The following is a 20088-nucleotide window of genomic DNA, read 5'->3' as shown; positions in this document are numbered from 1 at the left end:
ACAGTTCAAGTTTTTACTCTCAGAACTCTGAACTCACATTATTATTTAACACTGATTAGCATCACACTTTAGGAAAGACTATACTAGAACAATAATAACAGACATTGAAGAAAAATTTTGATCACATGATACTAGTGCATGTAGTAAAATATCCTGATCAGAAGCCCATTTGTGTCTTCATATCAGACAAAATTAATTAGAATTTCATTTGACACTATTGTCTTAATACCCATTCTTGAATTATTTCTATTTTGATATGTTTCATGGCCAAAGAAATGAAAGGTTGTCCATGTTGGAGTCAGCATTAAGGAAATAGAACATAAAGCCATATCAAAGCCCCAGCTATGAAAGTTTTGAGAGAAATAATTTTACACATTTCTTATTTCAATTCCAGAGTTTAAGAAATGATTGTAATTATCCACCCAAGTAAGTGTTTAGTGCAGGCAGTTTTCAATGATGAATATCCACCATCAAAAAGTACTCAATGAGATCCCAGAAGAAAGCCCTTAATTTAGAAAGACCAATTTTCTACAAACTCCTAAGGCACTAGAATTTGAACCCAAGGTATGTTAAAGATACTTAAAATTCACCAAATTGAAACCTGATAAGCTTGTTGAAAAATACAAAAAATTAGCTGGGCGTGGTGGCAGGCACCTGTAGTCGCAGCCACTCTGGAGGCTAAGGCAGGAGAATGGCCTGAACCTGGGAGGTGGAGCTTGCAGTGAGGAGAGATTGTGCCACTGCACTCCAGCCCGGGTAACAGTGGGAGACTCCATCTCAAAAAAAAAAAAAAAAAAATGAACTTGCAAGATTATCATGAGGCTTAAATATGATGATGTATGGGAAAATGGCTGCTTCTTTTGAAGATGAAGTAATAAAAATGGAATTTACTCTCCTGCTTGAAATAACTACAGCAGCAAAACCAGACAAAATTCAGAAAACAAGTTTGCAAGACACTGGACCTCAAACAATGAAGACAATTATTCTCAAGATACGAGAAATAAAAGATGTGACCCTTCTAAGGTGAGAAAATGGAATTGAGTTCAGAGAGATCAACGAAGCTAGAGTTTGTAGAGCACAGACTCAGAGAGGAAAGAACTGCGTGAAGAGAGAATGCTGGAGATGTGTAGAGGCTCCCTCCTGAGCATTCAGCTGAGTATTCATTAAACACGCATGACCCAGGACAGAACCACTTAAAACAGAACACTGTTCCCAGCAATCATATGGTAACGGAGTCAGACTGGAAAAAACATGTAGTTCAGATACCTCAAACAATATTTTAAGGACATATTCTAGCATTAAATATTAGGAAAAAAAGACACAAACCAATGGCCACAGCTTCCACCTCAAGAAATTTGTAAAAGAAAAGCAAATTAACCACAAAGTAAGTAGAAAAAGGAAATAATAGATCAGAGTGAAAATCAGTGAGACAGAAGACAGAAACACAACAGAGAAAATTCAATAAAACTAAAGTCTGTTTCTTTTAAATGATCAATAAAATTGAAAAACCAAATTGATCAGAAAAAGAGAAAAGAGAAACAATACAAATTACTAATATCAGGAATGGGTGAGGCAACATCACTACAGGTTTTATAGATATGAAAAAAATAAATACTATGAGCAACTTTATGACTTAATTTAGCTAAAATGAAAAAAATTCATTGAAATTAACATTCTACCAGCCTTCACTGGAGGATAAAGAGAAAATATGAATGGTCCTATATTTGTTAAACTGAATTTATAGTTAAAAATGTTCCCACAAAGAAAACTCCAGGCCCAGATTGGTTTCACTGGTGAACTGCTGCCAAACATTTAAGGAAGAACAGATATCAATTCTATGTAAACTCTACCAGAAAAGTAAAGAAGTAGAAAAACTTCCTAATTCAATCAACGAAGACAGAATTACTGATACCAAAACCAGACGAAAATATCTCATGGAAAACAAAACAAACAAACAAACAAAACAACTATACCCCAATATACCTCATATAGACCTCATGAACATTGATGTAAATATATTAAACAAAATTTTTTAAATCAAATCTAATAATACATTTAAAAAGTATAACACATTATGACCAAGTGGTGTTTATCTTGAAATGTAAGGTTGGCTTAATATTCAAAAATTGATCCATGAAATTGTATTAACATATAACATTTTTTAATGAGAAAACCTATTATAATAATTGTTGATGAAATGACTCGCAAACTAAAAATAGACAGAAACTCTTTTTTTTTTTTTTGAGACAGAGTCTCTCTCTGTCACCCAGGCTGTAGTGCAGTGGCACAATCTCAGCTCTCTGCAACCTCACCTCCTGTATTCAAGCCTCTCAGGTTCAATCAATTATCCTGCCTCAGCCTCCTGAGTATCTGGGATTACAGGAGCATACCACCACGCCCAGATAATTTTTGTATTTCTAGTAGAGGCAGTGTTTCACCATGTTGGCCAGGCTGGTCTCGAACTTCTAACCTCAAGTGATCCACCCACCTTGGCCTTCTAAAGTGCTGGGATTACAAGCATGAGCCACTGTGCCTGGCAGAAACTTTTTCAATCTACTAAAAATATTTTTCCCTATGGTCAGGCAAGGAGGTTGGCTTTCAACTCTATAGGTTCTAGTCAGTGAAATAAGTCAAGAAAAAAATAAGTGATGTCCAGATTTTAAAGAATGGAGTATTTGTCTTTGGTTCTGTTTATATGCTGGATTACATTTATTGATTTGTGTATGTTGAACCAGCCTTGCATCCCAGGGATGAAGCCCACTTGATCATGGTGGATAAGCTTTTGGATGTGCTGCTGGATTCGGTTTGCCAGTATTTTGTTGAGGATTTTTGCATCAATGTTCATCAAGGATATTGGTCTAAAATTCTCTTTTTTGGTTGTTTCTCTGCCCAGCTTTGTTATCAGGATGATGCTGGCCTCATAAAATGAGTTAGGGAGGATTCCCTCTTTTTCTATTGATTGGAATAGTTTCAGAAGGAATGGTACCAGCTCCTTCTTGTACCTCTGGTAGAATTCGGCTATGAATCCATCTGGTTCTGGACTTTTTTTAGTTGGTAAGCTATTGATTATTGCCACAATTTCAGAGCCTGTTATTGGTCTATTCAGAGATTCAACTTCTTCCTGGTTTAGTCTTGGGAGGGTGTATGTGTCGTGTCAAGGAATTTATCCATTTCTTCTAGATTTTCTAGTTTATTTGCATAGAGGTGTTTGTAATATTCTCTGATGGTAGTTTGTATTTCTGTGGGATCGGTGGTGATATCCCCTTTATCATTTTTTATTGTGTCTGTTTGATTCTTCTCTCTTTTCTTCTTTATTAGTCTCGCTAGCAGTCTATCGATTTTGTTGATCTTTTCAAAAAACCAGCTCCTGGATTCATTAATTTTTTGAAGGGTTTTTTGTGTCTCTATTTCCTTCAGTTCTGCTCTGATTTTAGTTATTTCTTACCTTCTGCTAGCTTTTGAATGTGTTTGCTCTTGCTTTTCTAGTTCTTTTAATTGTGACGTTAGGGTGTCAATTTTGGATCTTTCCTGCTTTCTCTTTTGGGCATTTAGTGCTATAAATTTCCCCCTACACACTGTTTTGAATGTGTCCCAGAGATTCTGGTATGTTGTGTCTTCGTTCTTGTTGGTTTCAAAGAACATCTTTATTTCTGCCTTCATTTCGTTATGTGCCCAGTAGTCATTCAGGAGCAGGTTGTTCAGTTTCCATGTAGTTCAGCAGTTTTCAGTGAGTTTCTTAGTCCTGAGTTCTAGTTTGATTGCACTGTGGTCTGAGAGACAGTTTTTGATAATTTCTGTTCTTTTACATTTGCTGAGGAGTGCTTTACTTCCAACTATGTGGTCAATTTTGGAATAGGTGTGGTGTGGTGCTGAAAAAATATGTATATTCTGTTGATTTGGGGTGGAGAATTCTGTAGGTGTCTATTAGGTTCACATGGTGCAGAGCTGAGTTCAATTCCTGGGTATCCTTGTTAACTTTCTGTCTCGTTGATCTGTCTAATGTTGACAGCGGGGTGTTAAAGTCCCCCATTATTCTTATGTGGGAGTCTAAGGCCTTTGACGAAATTCAACAACCCTTCATGTTAAGAACTCTCAATAAATTACGTATTGATGGGACATATCTCAAAATAATAAGAGCTATCTATGACAAACCCACAGCCAATATCATACTGAATGGGCAAAAACTGGAAGCATTCTCTTCAAAAACTGGCACAAGACAGGAATGCCCTCTCTCACCACTCCTATTCAACATAGTGTTGGAAGTTCTGGCCAGGGCAATTAGGCAGGAGAAGGAAAAAAAGGGCATTCAATTAGGAAAAGAGGAAGGCAACTTGTCCTGTTTGCAGATGACATGATTGTATATCTAGAAAATCCCATTGTCTCAGCCCAAAATCTCCTTAAGCTGATAAGCAACTTCAGCAAAGTCTCAGGATACAAAATCAATGTACAAAAATCACAAGCATTCTTATACACCAATAAAAGACAAACAGAGAGCCAAATCATGAGTGAACTCCCATTTACAATTGCTTCAAAGAGAATAAAATACCTAGGAATCCAACTTACAAGGGATGTGAAGGACCTCTTCAAGGAGAACTACAAACCACTGCTCAAGGAAATAAAAGAGGATACAAACAAATGGAAGAACATTCCATGCTCATGGGTAGGAAGAATCAATAACGTGAAAATGGCCAGACTGCCCAAGGTAATTTATAGATTCAATGCCATCCCCATCAAGCTACCAACGACTTTCTTCACAGAATTGGAAAAAACTACTTTAAAGTTCATATGGAACCAAAAAAGAGCCCGCATTGCCAAGTCAATCCTAAGCCAAAAGAACAAAGCTGGAGGCATCACGCTACCTGACTTCAAACTATACTACAAGGCTACAGTAACCAAAACAGCATGGTACTGGTACCAAAACAGAGATATAGATCAATGGAACAGAACAGAGCCCTCAGAAATAACGCCGCGTATCTACAACCATCTGATCTTTGACAAACCTGAGAAAAACAAGCAATGGGGAAAGGATTCCCTATTTAATAAATGGTGCTGGGAAAACTGGCTAGCCATATGTAGAAAGCTGAAACTGGATCTCTTCCTTACACCGTATACAAAAATTAATTCAAGATGGATTAAAGACTTACATGTTAGACCTAAAACCATAAAAACCCTAGAAGAAAACCTAGGCAATACCATTCAGGACATAGGCATGGGCAAGTACTTCATGTCTAAAACAGCAAAAGCAATGGCAACAAAAGCCAAAATTGACAAATGGGATCTAATTAAACTAAAGAGCTTCTGCACAGCAAAAGAAACTACCATTGTGAACAGGCAACCTACAAAATGGGAGAAAATTTTCGCAACCTACTCATCCGTCAAAAGGCTAATATCCAGAATCTACAATGAACTCAAACAAATTTACAAGAAAAAAACACACAACCCCATCAAAAAGTGGTCAAAGGATATGAATAGACACTTCTCAAAAGAAGACATTTATGCAGCCAAAAGACACATGAAAAAATGCTCATCATCACTGGCCATCAGAGAAATGCAAATCAAAACCACAATGAGATACCATCTCACACCAGTTAGAATGGCAATCATTAAAAAATTAGGAAATAACAGGTGCTGGAGAGGATGTGGTGAAATAGGAACACTTTTACACTGTTGGTGGGACTGTAAACTAGTTCAACCATTGTGGAAGTCAGTGTGGCGATTCCTCAGGGATCTAGAACTAGAAATACCATTTGACCCAGCCATCCCATTACTGGGTGTATACCCAAAGGATTATAAATCATGCTGCTATAAAGACACATGCACACGTATGTTTATTGTGGCACTATTCACAATAGCAAAGAATTGGAACCAACCCAAATGTCCAACAACTATAGACTGGATTAAGAAAATGTGGCACATATACACCATGGAATACTCTGCAGCCATAAAAAATGAAGAGTTCATGTCCTTTGCAGGGACATGGACAAAACTGGAAACCATCATTCTCAGCAAACTATCGCAAGGACAAAAAACCAAACACCGCATGTTCTCACTCATAGGTGGGAACTGAACAATGAGAACACTTGGACACAGGAAGGGGAACATCACACTCCGGGGACTGTTGTGGGGTGGGGGGAGGGGGGAGGGATAGCATTAGGAGATATACCTAATGCTAAATGATGAGTTAATGGGTGCAGCACACCAACATGGCACATGTATACATATGTAACAAACCTGCACATTGTGCACGTGTACCCTAAAACTTAAAGTATAATAATAATAAAATAAAAGAATGGAGTAAAACTCTATTAATAGATGGCATAATTGTCTTTCTAGAAAAGCAATGGTGTTTACCAACTAAGTCCTAGTGAGTTTATTACATTTTTGTAATAGAAGATATGAATTATACAAAAATGAATTGTATTTCTATATAATAGCAGTAAACAATTAGAAACTAAAATTTTAATACATTAATATCATTTACTGGATATCCACATGTGGAAAAATAAAATTGGACCCTTATTTCACACCATAGATGAGAATTAAAGGCTTAAACATAAGACCTAGAAATATAAAACTACTGGAAGAAAACATATGGGAAAATCTTCCTGATAGTGGCCTGGACGATGATTTTTTGGGGGTATAATCCCAAATGCATAGCAATGAAAACAAAAATAGACAAGGAATTTAATCAAACTAGAAAGCTCCTGCACAGCAAAAGAAACAATCAACAGAGTGAAAAGACAACCTAAGGAATGGAAGAAAATATTTGCAACCCTATATCTGATAAAATTCAAAACATAAATGAAGTGCAAACAACTCAATAGCAAAATTAAAACATACACACATAAACACAAATAATAACATATCTAAAACCTGGACTAAGGATTTGAATACACATTTCTCAAAAGAAGATATACAAATGTCCAACAGATATATGAAAAGTGCTTAACACTGCTAACCATTAGAGAAATGTAAATCAAAACCACAATCAGATATCATCTCACACCTGTTAGAATGGCTACTGTCAAAAAGATGAAAGAGATGACGTGTTGGCAAGGATGTAGAGAAAAGGGAACCCTGTATACTGTTGGTAGAAATGTAAATTGTTACAACCATTATGGAAAAAAGGATGGAGGTTCCTAAAAATATTAAAAATAAAACTACCTTATGATACAGCAATCCTATTTCTGGATATATATCCAAAGGAAATGAAACCAGTATATCAAAGAGGTATCTGTACCCAATGCTCATCACAGCATTAGTTGCAATAGCCAAGTGGTGGAAATAATCTAAATGCCAAAGGATAAGCTTTTTAACAAACGCTACCGAAAAATTTGTATATCCACATGCCCTTCCTCCCCACCGAAATTCAGTCTATACCTTGCAACGTAGAGTCATGTGCTACATAACGATTCAGTAAATGATGGTCCACATATACAACAATGGTCTCATAACATTATAATGGCACTGAAAAATTATTGTTGCCTAGTAATGTCATGGTGCAACACATTACTCATATGTGTGGTGATGCTGATGTAAATAAACCCAGTGCACTGCCAGTTGCATGAAAGTATGGCACATACAATTATGTATACAACATAATTTTGAAAATAATAACATGTTTATGTATTTACTATTATATATTTTTATCATTACTTGGGAGTGTACTCTTTCTACTTATAAGAAATAAAAAGTTAACTGTAAAACATCCTTAGGCAAGTCCTTCAGGAGGTGTTCCAGAAAGTATTGTTATCGTAGGAGATAACAGCTCCATGTGTTATTGCCCCTGAAGACCTTCCGGTAGGATGAGATGCGGAGGTGGGAGACAGTGATATTGATGATCCTGACCCTGTGCACGCCTAGGCTAATGTGTGTAGGTATCTTAGTTTTTAATGAAAACATTAAAAAAATAAAAAATAGGAAAAGATTATGGAATAAGAATATAAAGAAGAAAATATTTTGTGCAGCTATACAATGTGCTTGTGTTTTAAGCTACGTGTTATTACAGAAGAGTTGAATAGTTAAAAATAAATTAAAAGTTTATAAAGTAAATGTTACAGTAAACTACGGTTAATTTGAAGAAAGAAAAATAATATTTTTTATAAATTTAGTGTAGCCTAAGTGTGTATTGTTTATAAAGTCATAGTGGCATACAGTAATGTCCTAGGCTATCACATTCCCTCACCACTCGCTCACTGACTTGCCCAGAACAACTTCCAGTCCTGCAAGCTCTATTCATGGTAAATATCCTATAGAAGTATACCATTTTAAAACCTTTTATGTCATACTTCTACTGTACTTTGTCTATATTTAGAGATACAAATACTTATACCTTTGTATAATTGCCCACAGTATTTAGTACAGTAACATGCTGTACAGGTTTGCAGCTTAGGAGAAACCAGCTATATCATATAGCTTATGTGTTTAGTAGGTTGTTCATAACCACCCTCTAAGATGTTCAAACAGTGACGAAATTGCTTAGCAGCACCTTTCTCAGAACATATCCTTGTCATTAAGTGATGTATGAATGTATATAAAAATTAACTAAAAATTAATTTTAGCTAGTTACGGTGGCTCGTGTTTATAATCTCAGCACTTTGGAAGGCCAAGTCAAGAGAATCATTATAGGCCAGGAGTTCAAGACCAGTCTAAGCAACAAAGTGAAACTACCCCCTGCCTCTTTACAAAAAATAATAAAAAAAAAAATAGTCAGGTAATCAGGCATAGTAGTGCCTGCCTATAGTCCCAGCTACTTGGGAGGCCAAGGCAGAAGGATTGCTTGAACCCAGGAGTTCAGCACTGTAGTAAGCTATGATTGCACCACTGCACTCCTCCCTGAGTTACAGAGGAAGAATCCATCTCAAAAAATGAAAATTATGGATATAAATGTGAAACCTAAAACTATGAAATATCTATAAGAAAACATGAAAAACCATTCATGACCTTATGTTAGAAAAGGTTTCCTATATATGACAGCAAAACACAATCAGTAGAAGAAAAAATGACTGTGTTGGACTTCGTCAAAATTAAAAACACTTGCTCTGTAATGAGAATGGAAAAGAAAAGCCACAGATTGGAAGAATCTGTATATAATTTACCTATATTCGGGATAGATGTGAAATTCTTAAAAAACAATAACAATGCAGTTTTTAAAATAAGCAAAATGAAAAGCCATTTCTTTTAGTCATTTTTAATTTTTGTGGTTTATGTGTTTATAGGATATATGACCCAATAAGTGTATAGTGGTATCTTATTGTGGTATAAATGTTCACTTTCCTAATGATTACTGATACTGAGCATCTCCTATACCTATCTGCCACCCATACATCTTCTTTGATAAAATGACTATTCAAAACATGCTTGTTCAAAATATTGATGAACAGTCATTCCATCAAAGAAGATATAAGGATTGCAGATAAGTACAGGAGAAGATGCTCAATATGATTAATCATTAGGAAAACAAAAATTTATATCACAATAAGATACCACTGTGCGCTTATTAGTATGGATAAAATTATAAAGCCTGGTCATATCAAGTGTTGGGAAGAATGTTGAGGAACAAATATTCTCGTATACTGCTGGTGAGAATATAAAATGCTGTAACCATTTTGGAAAATAGTTTGATAGTTTCTTAAAAAGTTAAACATATACCCACCATTTGGTGCAGCCATTCTACTCCTAAATATTTAAGGAATAATGTTCAAAATGATGTTATTTGTAATAGCTCAAACTCCAAAAAACCTAAATATTCACCAACAGGTGTAAGAATACACAAACTGTGATATATTCATGTAATGGAATATTACTCATCTACATAAACGAATGACCAATTAATACACTCAACAACACAGCAAAAATCAAAATAATTATGAGTCTAAGTAGCCAGAAAAGCCAAGGCAGGAGGATCACTTGAGGCCAGGAGCTCGAGATCAACCTGGGTAACATAGGGAGACCCCATCTCTACAAAAAATAGAAGCATTGGCCAGGTGTGACGGCTCCTACCTGTAGTCCTAGCTGCTTGGGGGTCTGAGGCAGGAGGATTGCTTAAGCCTGCAGTGAGCTAGGATTGCACCACTGCACTCCAGCCAGGATGAAGGAGTTAGATCCTGTCAAAAAAAAAAAGTACATACTGTGTAATTCAATCTCTATGAAACTTTAGAAAATGCAAAGTAATCTAGAGTGACAGAAAGCAAATCAATGGTTGCCTGGGGATGGGAACAGGGAGTGATGGATTACAAAGGTGCAGGAGGAACTTCATGGAGGTGATGGATATGTTAAGTATCTTGATTTTTGTGTGGTTTCATGAGAGTATACATGTGTGAAAACTTATCAAAGTGTTCAGTTTCAATATGTGCAGTTTATTTTATGTCAATAGTACTTTAATAAAGCTGTTCAGAAATGTATAAGGACAAATATCTATTTGTCCTTTTATATATATATATATATATATATATATATATATATATATATATATATATATAAAACATAAAATAATCCTCTGCCAGACTTATTTCTCAGGCTTCAAAGAATTCTAGCAAATAACCAAGTCCCTTATCTCTCATATCTTTTGTGATTTTGATGTCTGTAACCAAATGGAAATTTACTTTACAAAAGGATGTTTTTCTCCTCCTGCTTTTAATCTCTAAGCTTATCTATCCCTTTTGAGCTGCTCAGTGATTCATTCTCTCCCAGTCTCTCAGATGGCTCAGGTAAGCCATGCTGTGAAATGAACAGGAGTGAGAGCTTTGGAGTGATCACCTATGTTAAATTCAGCTCCACCATTCACTCACTCTGTAACCGGGGGACAGTTACTTAGCCTTGCCTTCTTCATTTATACAATTCAGACAGTAATTATATTTTAGAGTCATTATGGAGATAAAATGGCATGATATAGGTAAAGATCCTATAAAAGGATCTCAAGAAATGTTATATTAAAACTTTACACTTACGATCGATTGTGCTTTAGAAAATATTTGCATTTAAGTTATTGTGGAAAAGAAATACAATGTGTGATATTAGTAAATATATATGTCAATAATATCTAGGCTAGGAATGATGATTTATAGCATATTACTAGAATATAACATTTAATATTAAAAAAAAACAGATGTTTCCTCTGCCTGTTCATAACCTTATTCTTCATATGCATGTAGGTGTTTTAGTGCAGTATACCTGTTTTATAACAGGTGCCATTCTCTAAGATATTATTAAATCTAACTTTAATTTCAATTTTATGGCTGAGTGTCAGATGCTATATATGAGTTTACCCACATCACCATGACAACTATGTGGGAAGGTTTTTGCCACAGCCCTCATGGTTGGCCTAGTGTTTTGACATTTCAGTAATTGCCAGTGTGACAAACTTTAAAAATTACAGAGAACTGACACCTAGTCCAGATGGCTACTAAATAAAGAAAATGCTGTCCCCACAGCTGTGATGTGGTACTGAAGACAGGAGAGCCTTCTATCAAAGATATGGTCACTGAGAAATGATGTGAAAGATCTTGACTTATAAAATATAATAAATGGCCGGGTGCAGTGGCTCATGCCTGTAATCCCAGCACTTTGGGAGGCCGAGGTGGGCAAATCACCTAAGGTCGGGAGTTCGAGACCAGCCTGACCAACATGGAGAAACCCTGTCTCTACTAAAAATACAAAATTAGCCAGTCGTGATGGCACATGCCTGCAATCCCAGATATTTGGGAGACTGAGGCAGGAAAATGGCTTGAACCCGCGAGGCAGAGGTTGCAGTGAGCCAAGATCGCGCCATTGCCCTCCAGCCTGGGCAACAAGAATGAAACTCTATCACAATGTGTGTGTGTGTGTGTGTGTGTGTGTGTATTACATTAGTAAATTATTATTAAGCCCTTTGCAACATTGGGCAACCCTGGAGTGGAATACAAGGAAAATATATGATCTAGTACTTAACTTCAGGGTCTCTAGATTCTGCTAAAGAATAAAAGATATACTAAAAGATTAAAACTAGAAGAGTCATTTATCCCTTCAGCAAATACTTATTGAATAACTACTATGTATCAGTAGGCATTTTAGATACTGGAGTTACAGAAGTAAACAAAACAGACAAAAATTCTTGCCTTCGTGGAACATACATTCCTGTTAGGGGAGACAGAGTAAAACAAAATAGATAAGTGAAATATATATTATATTAGATGGTGATAATTGCTAGAAGAAAAATAAAGCAGGGAGATAGGATTTAGAGTGTTGGGGATGGTGAACCTTACCTAAGAAAGAAACTTTGTATAAAGCCCAGAAAGTGAGGAAGGAGTGACCCAAGTCATTAAGGAAGAAGATGATTTCAAGAGAAGGAAATCACAGGAATAAAGCCTAGAGAGGTGTGGGAACTGTCATAGGTAAGGAAACAGATGGGAGACCAAAGTGGCTAGAGCAAAGTAAGTTGGGGAAACAAGTAGAAGATGATGTCAAAGAGGTCACAGAAGGGGAGATCTTGGAAAGCTGTGTGGGCCACTGTGCTGACTTTGGCTTTTACTCAATTGAGACATGAAGCCACTAGAGGACTTAGACAAAGACAGGACTTGAACTGGCCTTTTTTGTAACAGATAACATTGACTGCCATGGAGCTGTAAACAGATTGTCTGATTATCAAGCATCACTGGAGTGTGTGACTCAAAGAGTAAGTCATGGAAGTCTGTGGACAGGAGAAATCAGTTCAGGTCAGAGTATCCAAGGGCAATTGGAGGAGACAGCATGGGTATCCTGTGGGTAAGTGTGTGTGGTATGAGTAAGTGGCCAAGTAGAGAGAATAGCCTGAGGAAATAGGGAAGTGGAGCTGGAGTAGAAGAGTCCATCATGAAGAGGTTTTCTATTTGTCCGTGATCAATAAAGAAGGCATTCTAATTCCCAAAACCCTCTACCTCTGGAGGGGGTCTCAGAATTTGCCTGCCATGTTCACAGACAGAAATGGATTAGGAAGATTAAAACAAGGAGAGAAGACACTACACATAAGTAGAGATAAAGTGGGATAGATAAGGTGCAGCCAAACTATAGATATGTTTAGTGCATAGCTGACATATTTGAGCTTGAGAATGAATAGCAATGCAGTTGTTGGGTATTACTGAGCATAGCCCTGCCATGGAATTCTACTAAAGAAGGTCTGGTCATTTGAAGGAATTTTATGTTAAAAGAATTTTGTCGCTACCAATAGACCCAGTGCAAATGCCTTTTCAGGGTCCTTCTTCCAGAATAATAACCATCAGATCCAGATATCAAATTCCTTCAGGTGCTGAAGTTTTGGTATGGCAAAGATAGGCTAGATGTTCAGCAAATCCATTTCCATTTCCTGAGCACATAGGAAAGCACCATTTGCAAACCTACTTTGCGGTACCTGACTAGAATTGGTCTATAGAATATGAGCTAAAGTGATGTGTGCTATTTAGAGGCCTGAGTTCTAAAAATTCACAAAACATCCTGGTCTCAATCTCCCTCCTACATTCATGTGACTAGAAAAAAAGGGATCCAAAGATGGCAAAATCATGCGTTAGAAAGGGGTTGGCTCCCTGAGTCACTTAAAAGACTCAGGAGCACTTCACAATCTACTTTAGATTGTGATATAAGCAAGAAATAAACTTTTATTGTATTAAGCTACTGGTTATTTAAGTCTGTTGTCATAGCAGCTATTGTTAATTACCCTGACTTGATATACCTTTCTCCTGCTCCTGATGGACAGCAGCAGGCCTTTGTCATGATATGTAAATGCCAATCTACACCAAAGTGACTACAAGAAATAAAGGATCCATCTGTTACCATAGTGATTCCCACTGACCCTGCCAATTCAATTTATTTTGGAATAGATCCAGGATATTTGAGCTGTTGCTTGGAAAACATTTTACTGATCAGCTCAAGGGTTCATGACTATCAGAGCAGATATTAAATATGACCTAAATGGTACATGATTTCTTTCCAATGAAGTACTGATACAAATTCAAGGCATGAATTAAATTTCTTTCATATCTTCTTTATCAAATTATCACTTTTTAACATCCATTAAGCAAGATCCTCAACTGGTTTTAAGAGTTACAAGAGAGGAGGCCAAGAATAGTTAGCGGTTAATCTCTTCCATCAGGTATCTTATAATTTATCTGGGAATACCTTCAATACAAGGTTATACATGATAAGTAGAAAATAGTTGAAATGTGACTTAAGGGCTCTAAGCATTAGAGAAGTAGAGAATGCATGCATCTGGGGAAATTAGGCATTAATGACATAGCTAGTCTTTGAGTTGAATCCTGAAGTTTAGTTGGGCTGTGAGACAGGGAGTTGGAGGCAGAGTATTTCAAGCTTAAACAGCTTGGCAAACTGAATAATGGAGTTGAGAAAATACATGTCCTACTCAGTGTCATAGATTGTAACAAATAAGGCTGGGAATGTATGTTTGAAAAGATTTTTTTAATCATGCATGCCAAACCATGATTTGGGAATTTTCTTCTATATCTTAAGTTAATTGTTGAAGAATTTTGAGGAAAACGATGTAATCAAAAACCATATTTAAAAAGATTAATCTGACAGTATAATTCAGAGTTTGTTAGGTGAGGGAGAGATTACCTTTATCTTATTAAACTGCTGGGAATTTGAGGGTGTCATAGAAATTATTGTTAGGTGACAGAAGAATTAGGTAAACTTGGTGATCCTCTGCACCACTGAAGGAAAGGGAGAAGGCAAGGATGACTTAAAGGATTCAATTTTAGGTGACTGAGAACATTTTGTAAATAGAGAAATAGGGAAAAGGGTGAGATGGAGGTAGAGAAGATGAGTTCTGCTTAAAATATTTCAAATTTGAAGTATGCACATGTGGCTGTTGTACAGCCAATTAGGAGGAGTATATCTGACATCTTAATGACATGCAGTGGTAATGAAGAATCCCTGGTGCAAAATTACTAAGAGTGAATAGAAGTCTAGAAACTATCCCTAATGTGCATCTTTCAGATAGTAACTGCAGGAAGAGCTGGGTCCATCAGACCTAAAAAATGTTCCACAAAGAAATATAAGGTAAACTCATGTATCTCATATTAATAAATGTGATAATGTGATTAAATTGATTGATTTGTGAGTGGTGGGTTTATGGAAATGAAAAGTTATGCACACTGAAGACATCACAGCAAAGTGGTTTTGTACAAGCTTTGGCATTTGACAGGCTAGATTTATATCCTGGCTCTGCCACTTAATAGCTCTATGACACTAGACAAATTGCTTAAACTCTCTTTCTTCACTTTCTTCAGTTGTAAATTTGGGATAATATTAAAGGCCTAGCAGATAGAGATCTTATGAGAAGAACATGGAATAGTACCTATGAAGCATTTAACATAGTGTTAAGTCAGCTTGGGCTGCCATAAGAAAATAACATAGACACAGTGGCTTAAACAACATTTTTTTTTTTTCACAGTGCTGGAGTCTGGAAGCCTGAGATCAGGATGTGAACATAGTTGGGTTCTGGTGAGGGCTCATTTTCCAGCTTACAGACAGCCTCCTTCTTGCTATGTCCACACTTGGCAGAAAGGGAGAGAAATTCAGGGCATGAATCAAATTTCTTTCCTATCTTCTTTATCAAGTCACTGGTATCTCTTCTTTTAAGGACATTAACCCTATCATGAACAGGCTACCCTCATAAATCTAATTACTTCCCAAAACCTCATCTCCAAATACCATCACACTGGGAATTAGAGTTTCTTCAACATATTGGGGGTATTTGAGGGGACGTAATTTAGTCCATAACACATAGTCTCTGGCATTTAATAAAACTCAATAAATTACAACATTATTAGGAATATTTCTTCTGCACTTTTTTTCTAGCAATTTCACAGAGCCGAGAATCGCAACACTTCTGAACACATAAAACAATGTAAATCTAAGAAAGAATTCAACCAAAAATTACATTGTATGGAGAAATGAAACTCAAATAAATGGAAGTCAGAAATCTCTATGAGTCACAGTGGAGAGGTTTGTGCATTTATAAACTAAGTGCAAACTCTTATAGCCAGGTTTCTGATTAGACTGTTTTATATATTCTGCTTTAATTGTCACATTTTACATCTGTGAAATTCTAGCAAAATATAAAAGCAACATTTAGGAATGTTTTATGGTCTAAAACCTCTTATCTATACTATAGCTATGTAATCCATGGCATTATACAAAGCCTTGTTTAGCAGTAGTGCTTCTCTGCCATTTTCTGTCTCTGTAACCTTGAGCAAGTTGCTAAATCTCTCTATATTTAGTGTAACCTGTAAACGCTGCTCTCAATTTACAAAATTTTTGGAAATATTGGCCAAGAAGTATGTCTGTGAAAGTTTAGTGTGAGGTAATCTGGTAAAAACATAAGCTAGTCACTTAAGACCTGCTCTGTATGTGTGACATTTCTTAGAGCTCACTGCCTGTTGCCTCTGAATTCTACTTGGAATTTTTGTGTTTTGCCTAGACTGTGGCACAGGAGAAATCATTATAGCTTTCTCCTTTGACCAAAGCTACAAATTATCCCTTCTTTTCTAGGAAGAGTTTGGATTTGTGTTGTTGCTGTTTGATTTTTTTGTTGCTTTTATTTTCATTTCTTTTTAAATTCTTATTTTAGAATTGGGGCTATGTGCACACATTTGTTACAAAGGTTTATTACATGATGTTGTGGTTTAGGGTATGGTTAGACCCATCACCCAGGTAGGGAGCACAGTAGCCAATGGGTAGTTCTTCAGCCCTTGCCCCCCTCCCTTTCTCTCCAATTAAACATTCCCTCTAGGTTACAGCATCTTAAGAGTAAGTTGCATGGCCTATTCATGCCCACAATTCTATAGGATAATGCCGGTACGATGCTAGTGCTTAATAATTTTTAAATATGAAGGTCAAATTGTGACCCCTGGAGAAGAAAATCCACCCAATACTTCTTTTCTAAGGATTTTTCCTTAGAAAAAAATTACTCTTTGTGTAATAATTTGGCTAGATTCCAGGATACTTACTGGGCCACCTGTGACAGAGTGCAGAGGTACTATGGATTCAAAGTCAGGGACATGGGTATAGCCTTTTCTCTCTTTCCTCATACACTTTTGCTATGGAAATAAGTTGAAGTGGGGCACATTCTTATCTGGAGGCAAGCCTGGCCGTTTTGTTCCCTGTTCTCTGAGTGAGGTAGAAATCCTGGGTCTCTGGAACTTCGGCACCCTTGAGTTCTTTAGCCTGTTCCCTGTAGAGCTGCCAAATCTTACTAGTGTAAGATTTGCATCTGAGGCTGAGGAATAGGTCCCTTTGATATAAAATTTAGGTTTATTTCATTCCAAATGACCATGTTTTGAATAATAAGGCATTTTAATTTCACATATGAGGTATAGTCATTGTTTGGTAAGACTGTATCACATAAGTAAACCTCATGCAGAACAGTGGCTATAGTTTTACAAAATTCTGTATTCCTAGATCACCTAGCAATAACACCATCTTAGTTGTATCAAAATCTTACCTCTGTTTCTAGCACAGAGGAAAATTAAGTCTGAAACATAGTAAATAACTTCAAAGGGGGATTTTTTAAAAATCCTGAATAACTAGGTATTATTGAACATCACATGGAAAAATTTAGAAAGCAAAACTGATGTTTTCATTGATTGTCTAAGAAGCACATAGCAAATTTTCTGCAATAAGGATTCCCTTGATGCCTGAATTTTTAATTTTTATTCTTTACAGACAGGGTCTTGCTCTGTCACCCAGACTGGAGTGCAGTGGTGCCATCATAGCTCACTGCAACCTCAAACTGCTGGGCTCAAGAGATCCTCCCGTCTTGGTCCCCCAAAGCACTGGGATTAGAGGCATAAGCAACCATACCCAGCCTGAAGTGTTCAGTTTCTTATTTCAGTTTCCCTCTTGTCATTGTTCCTTCCTCCCATGTTTCTCATTCTCTTTGGAGTACGTACATAAGTACATCCAAAAGGCATGGCCCAGGGTTTTCTCTTATCCTCTCAGGTAATATTTAATTAAGTTTATTCAGCAGACAAGAGAGAGAAGAAAATTCATCTGGTGATTCTTTCTCTATACAGAATTACTAGATTCAGCTAGTCACAGATAATTGGAAGGTATTCTCCCTTGTGAAATCAGGTTCCAGAGTGCAAGGCATATGCTATTCCAGATCAGGAGAAGCCAGTAGTGAACTGAATTTGACATCTGCATTTTCTTTCTTAAATAATTTGGCTCAGGAAAACTTTTGGTCCATGGTTCTACTTTGATATAAAGTTGAATAATTTAATTCTCTTGGACTATAGGCCTTCATACAAGCCCATCAAACACTGAATAGAGCCAAGACACTCATTATTATGAAAATCAATAGTTGAATTGGAACTTCAATAATTAGTAAATATGTATCCAGTTGATTGTAGGTTGCTTTTCCAAACAACATTTTGACTCATGACAGGGATTTTGTTGCGATCACTAAAAACCAATTTTAGTTTGACTTTTTTAAGATAAATAAATGAAGTAAATAGTATTGGTTTAAATAATATTGCCCACCCCCACCACCCAGATGTACTAGTAGCTAGAAGACCAAGTGTGGAAAGTTGGCCCAGGTCCAAAGGATTCCAGGCGGCAGCAGGAAACTCAGCTTTTAGCAATTTGGCCAGAGTATGACTACATTTGCACCCTATCACGAACTTGATTGCAAATAAATACTGATCATTCTTTTGCTGTACTCAGCTTTCTCCAGATTCCTGGAATACAGCTGCCAATTTACTGAGCCTGGGTTACATTCCCATTGCTTGGCAGTCAAGTAAAAGGAACACAGGAGAATAAAAGCTACTTTGATTTCCCAAATGAAAGAATAATACAGTTTTCCATAATCTAGGTAAAATAAGGGGTCCATCAAAATTAGAAAAGCAATTTGTATTCTATGCAGCCCAATCATGAAGACTTCTATAGCTAAATTTGATAATTGAGGAAAATATAAGTGGTCTCTGGCCGGGCACAGTGGCTCACGCCTGTAATGCCAGCACTTTGGGAGGCTGAGGTGAGCGGGTCACCTGAGGTCAGGAGTTCGAGACCAGACTGTCCAACATAGTGAAATGCTGTCTCTACTAAAAATACAAAAAAATTAGCCGGGCATGGTGGTGGGCAGCTATAATCCCAGCTACTCAGGAGGCTGAGGCAGGAGAATCGCTTGAACCTGGGAGGCAGAGGTTGCAGTGAGCTGAGATTGTGCCATTGCACTCCATACTGGGCGACAAGAGCGAAACTCTGTCTCAAAAAAATAAAAAGTAAGTGATCTTATTATCATCATCATTATCATAATTAACACTTAACAAGCAGTTGCTTGCTAGGCTCTATTCTTACCCACACTTTCCCTATACTATCTCATTTTATGCTCCCATCAAATTTTATGACATAATTACTATTAGTGTCCTTTTAACAAAAATCCAATAATGTTTAGAGAGAATAAATAACTTGCCCAGGATTACACAACTAGTAAGTGGCAAAATAGTTTCAAACCTAGGTTATATGACTCCAAATAAGCTAAACCATATGCATATGCATGAGACTAATTCCTCTACTGCAATTTTACGGATTTTAGGACACACCAGATTCTTAACAAATATTTACTGAAATCTCTGTTAACTAGAACACCCTGGCACACAGTTGATGCTCAATACATACTCGTTGAATAAATACATGCATATGTATCATGTTTTGATTAAAAGATCAGATGTCAGAAGGCAGGTGTCTGCCGCCCCCCACCCCTTCCCCGTAGCTCCCTCCAGCATGCAGCTCCTGAGCTATGTGCTGAGCTGGGTGATCCCATAAATCAAAGGAATTGAAGTCTGGGTTATAATGAAATAAATGTGTATTCATAATGGTAAGGTGGATAGTGCATTTAAGCAGTTTCTTATCTTTGTTACTTCTTTTTAAACATGATAATAATTTAGAAAATGTTCCTTTTAGGTATACTGCAGAAGCTTAGGTATACTGCAGATAGCATAGTCTAAAGAGTCAGATTGAACTGGGTTTGAAATTCTCCCCAACTATGTTTTAGCTTTATGTCATTTAGCATTTTATTCTAACTCTTGGATCTCAAATGTTCTCATCTAAGCAAGGATAGTA

The 20088-nt window shown here is 36.7% G+C and overlaps 1 protein-coding gene and 1 long non-coding RNA gene across 6 annotated transcripts in view; one reads left to right on the top strand and one right to left on the bottom strand.

Annotated features, from left to right (window-relative positions):
* GRM5 (glutamate metabotropic receptor 5) overlaps positions 1 to 20088 on the top strand; it is a 664926-nt gene that overhangs the window by 518957 nt on the left and 125881 nt on the right. The gene's annotated exons all lie outside the window — the stretch shown is intronic.
* LOC129048727 (uncharacterized) overlaps positions 1 to 20088 on the bottom strand; it is a 182068-nt gene that overhangs the window by 45640 nt on the left and 116340 nt on the right. The window contains exon 8 of the long non-coding RNA XR_008511306.2: positions 10003 to 10106. This is a non-coding gene — a long non-coding RNA (uncharacterized LOC129048727). The remainder of the gene's footprint in view (positions 1 to 10002; positions 10107 to 20088) is intronic.

The sequence above is a fragment of the Pongo abelii genome, chromosome 9 (assembly GCF_028885655.2).
Source record: "Pongo abelii isolate AG06213 chromosome 9, NHGRI_mPonAbe1-v2.0_pri, whole genome shotgun sequence".
Taxonomy (NCBI): Eukaryota; Metazoa; Chordata; class Mammalia; order Primates; family Hominidae; genus Pongo; species Pongo abelii.
Note: the sequence above shows the minus strand (reverse complement) of the source record. Positions and strands in the feature narration are given on the sequence as shown.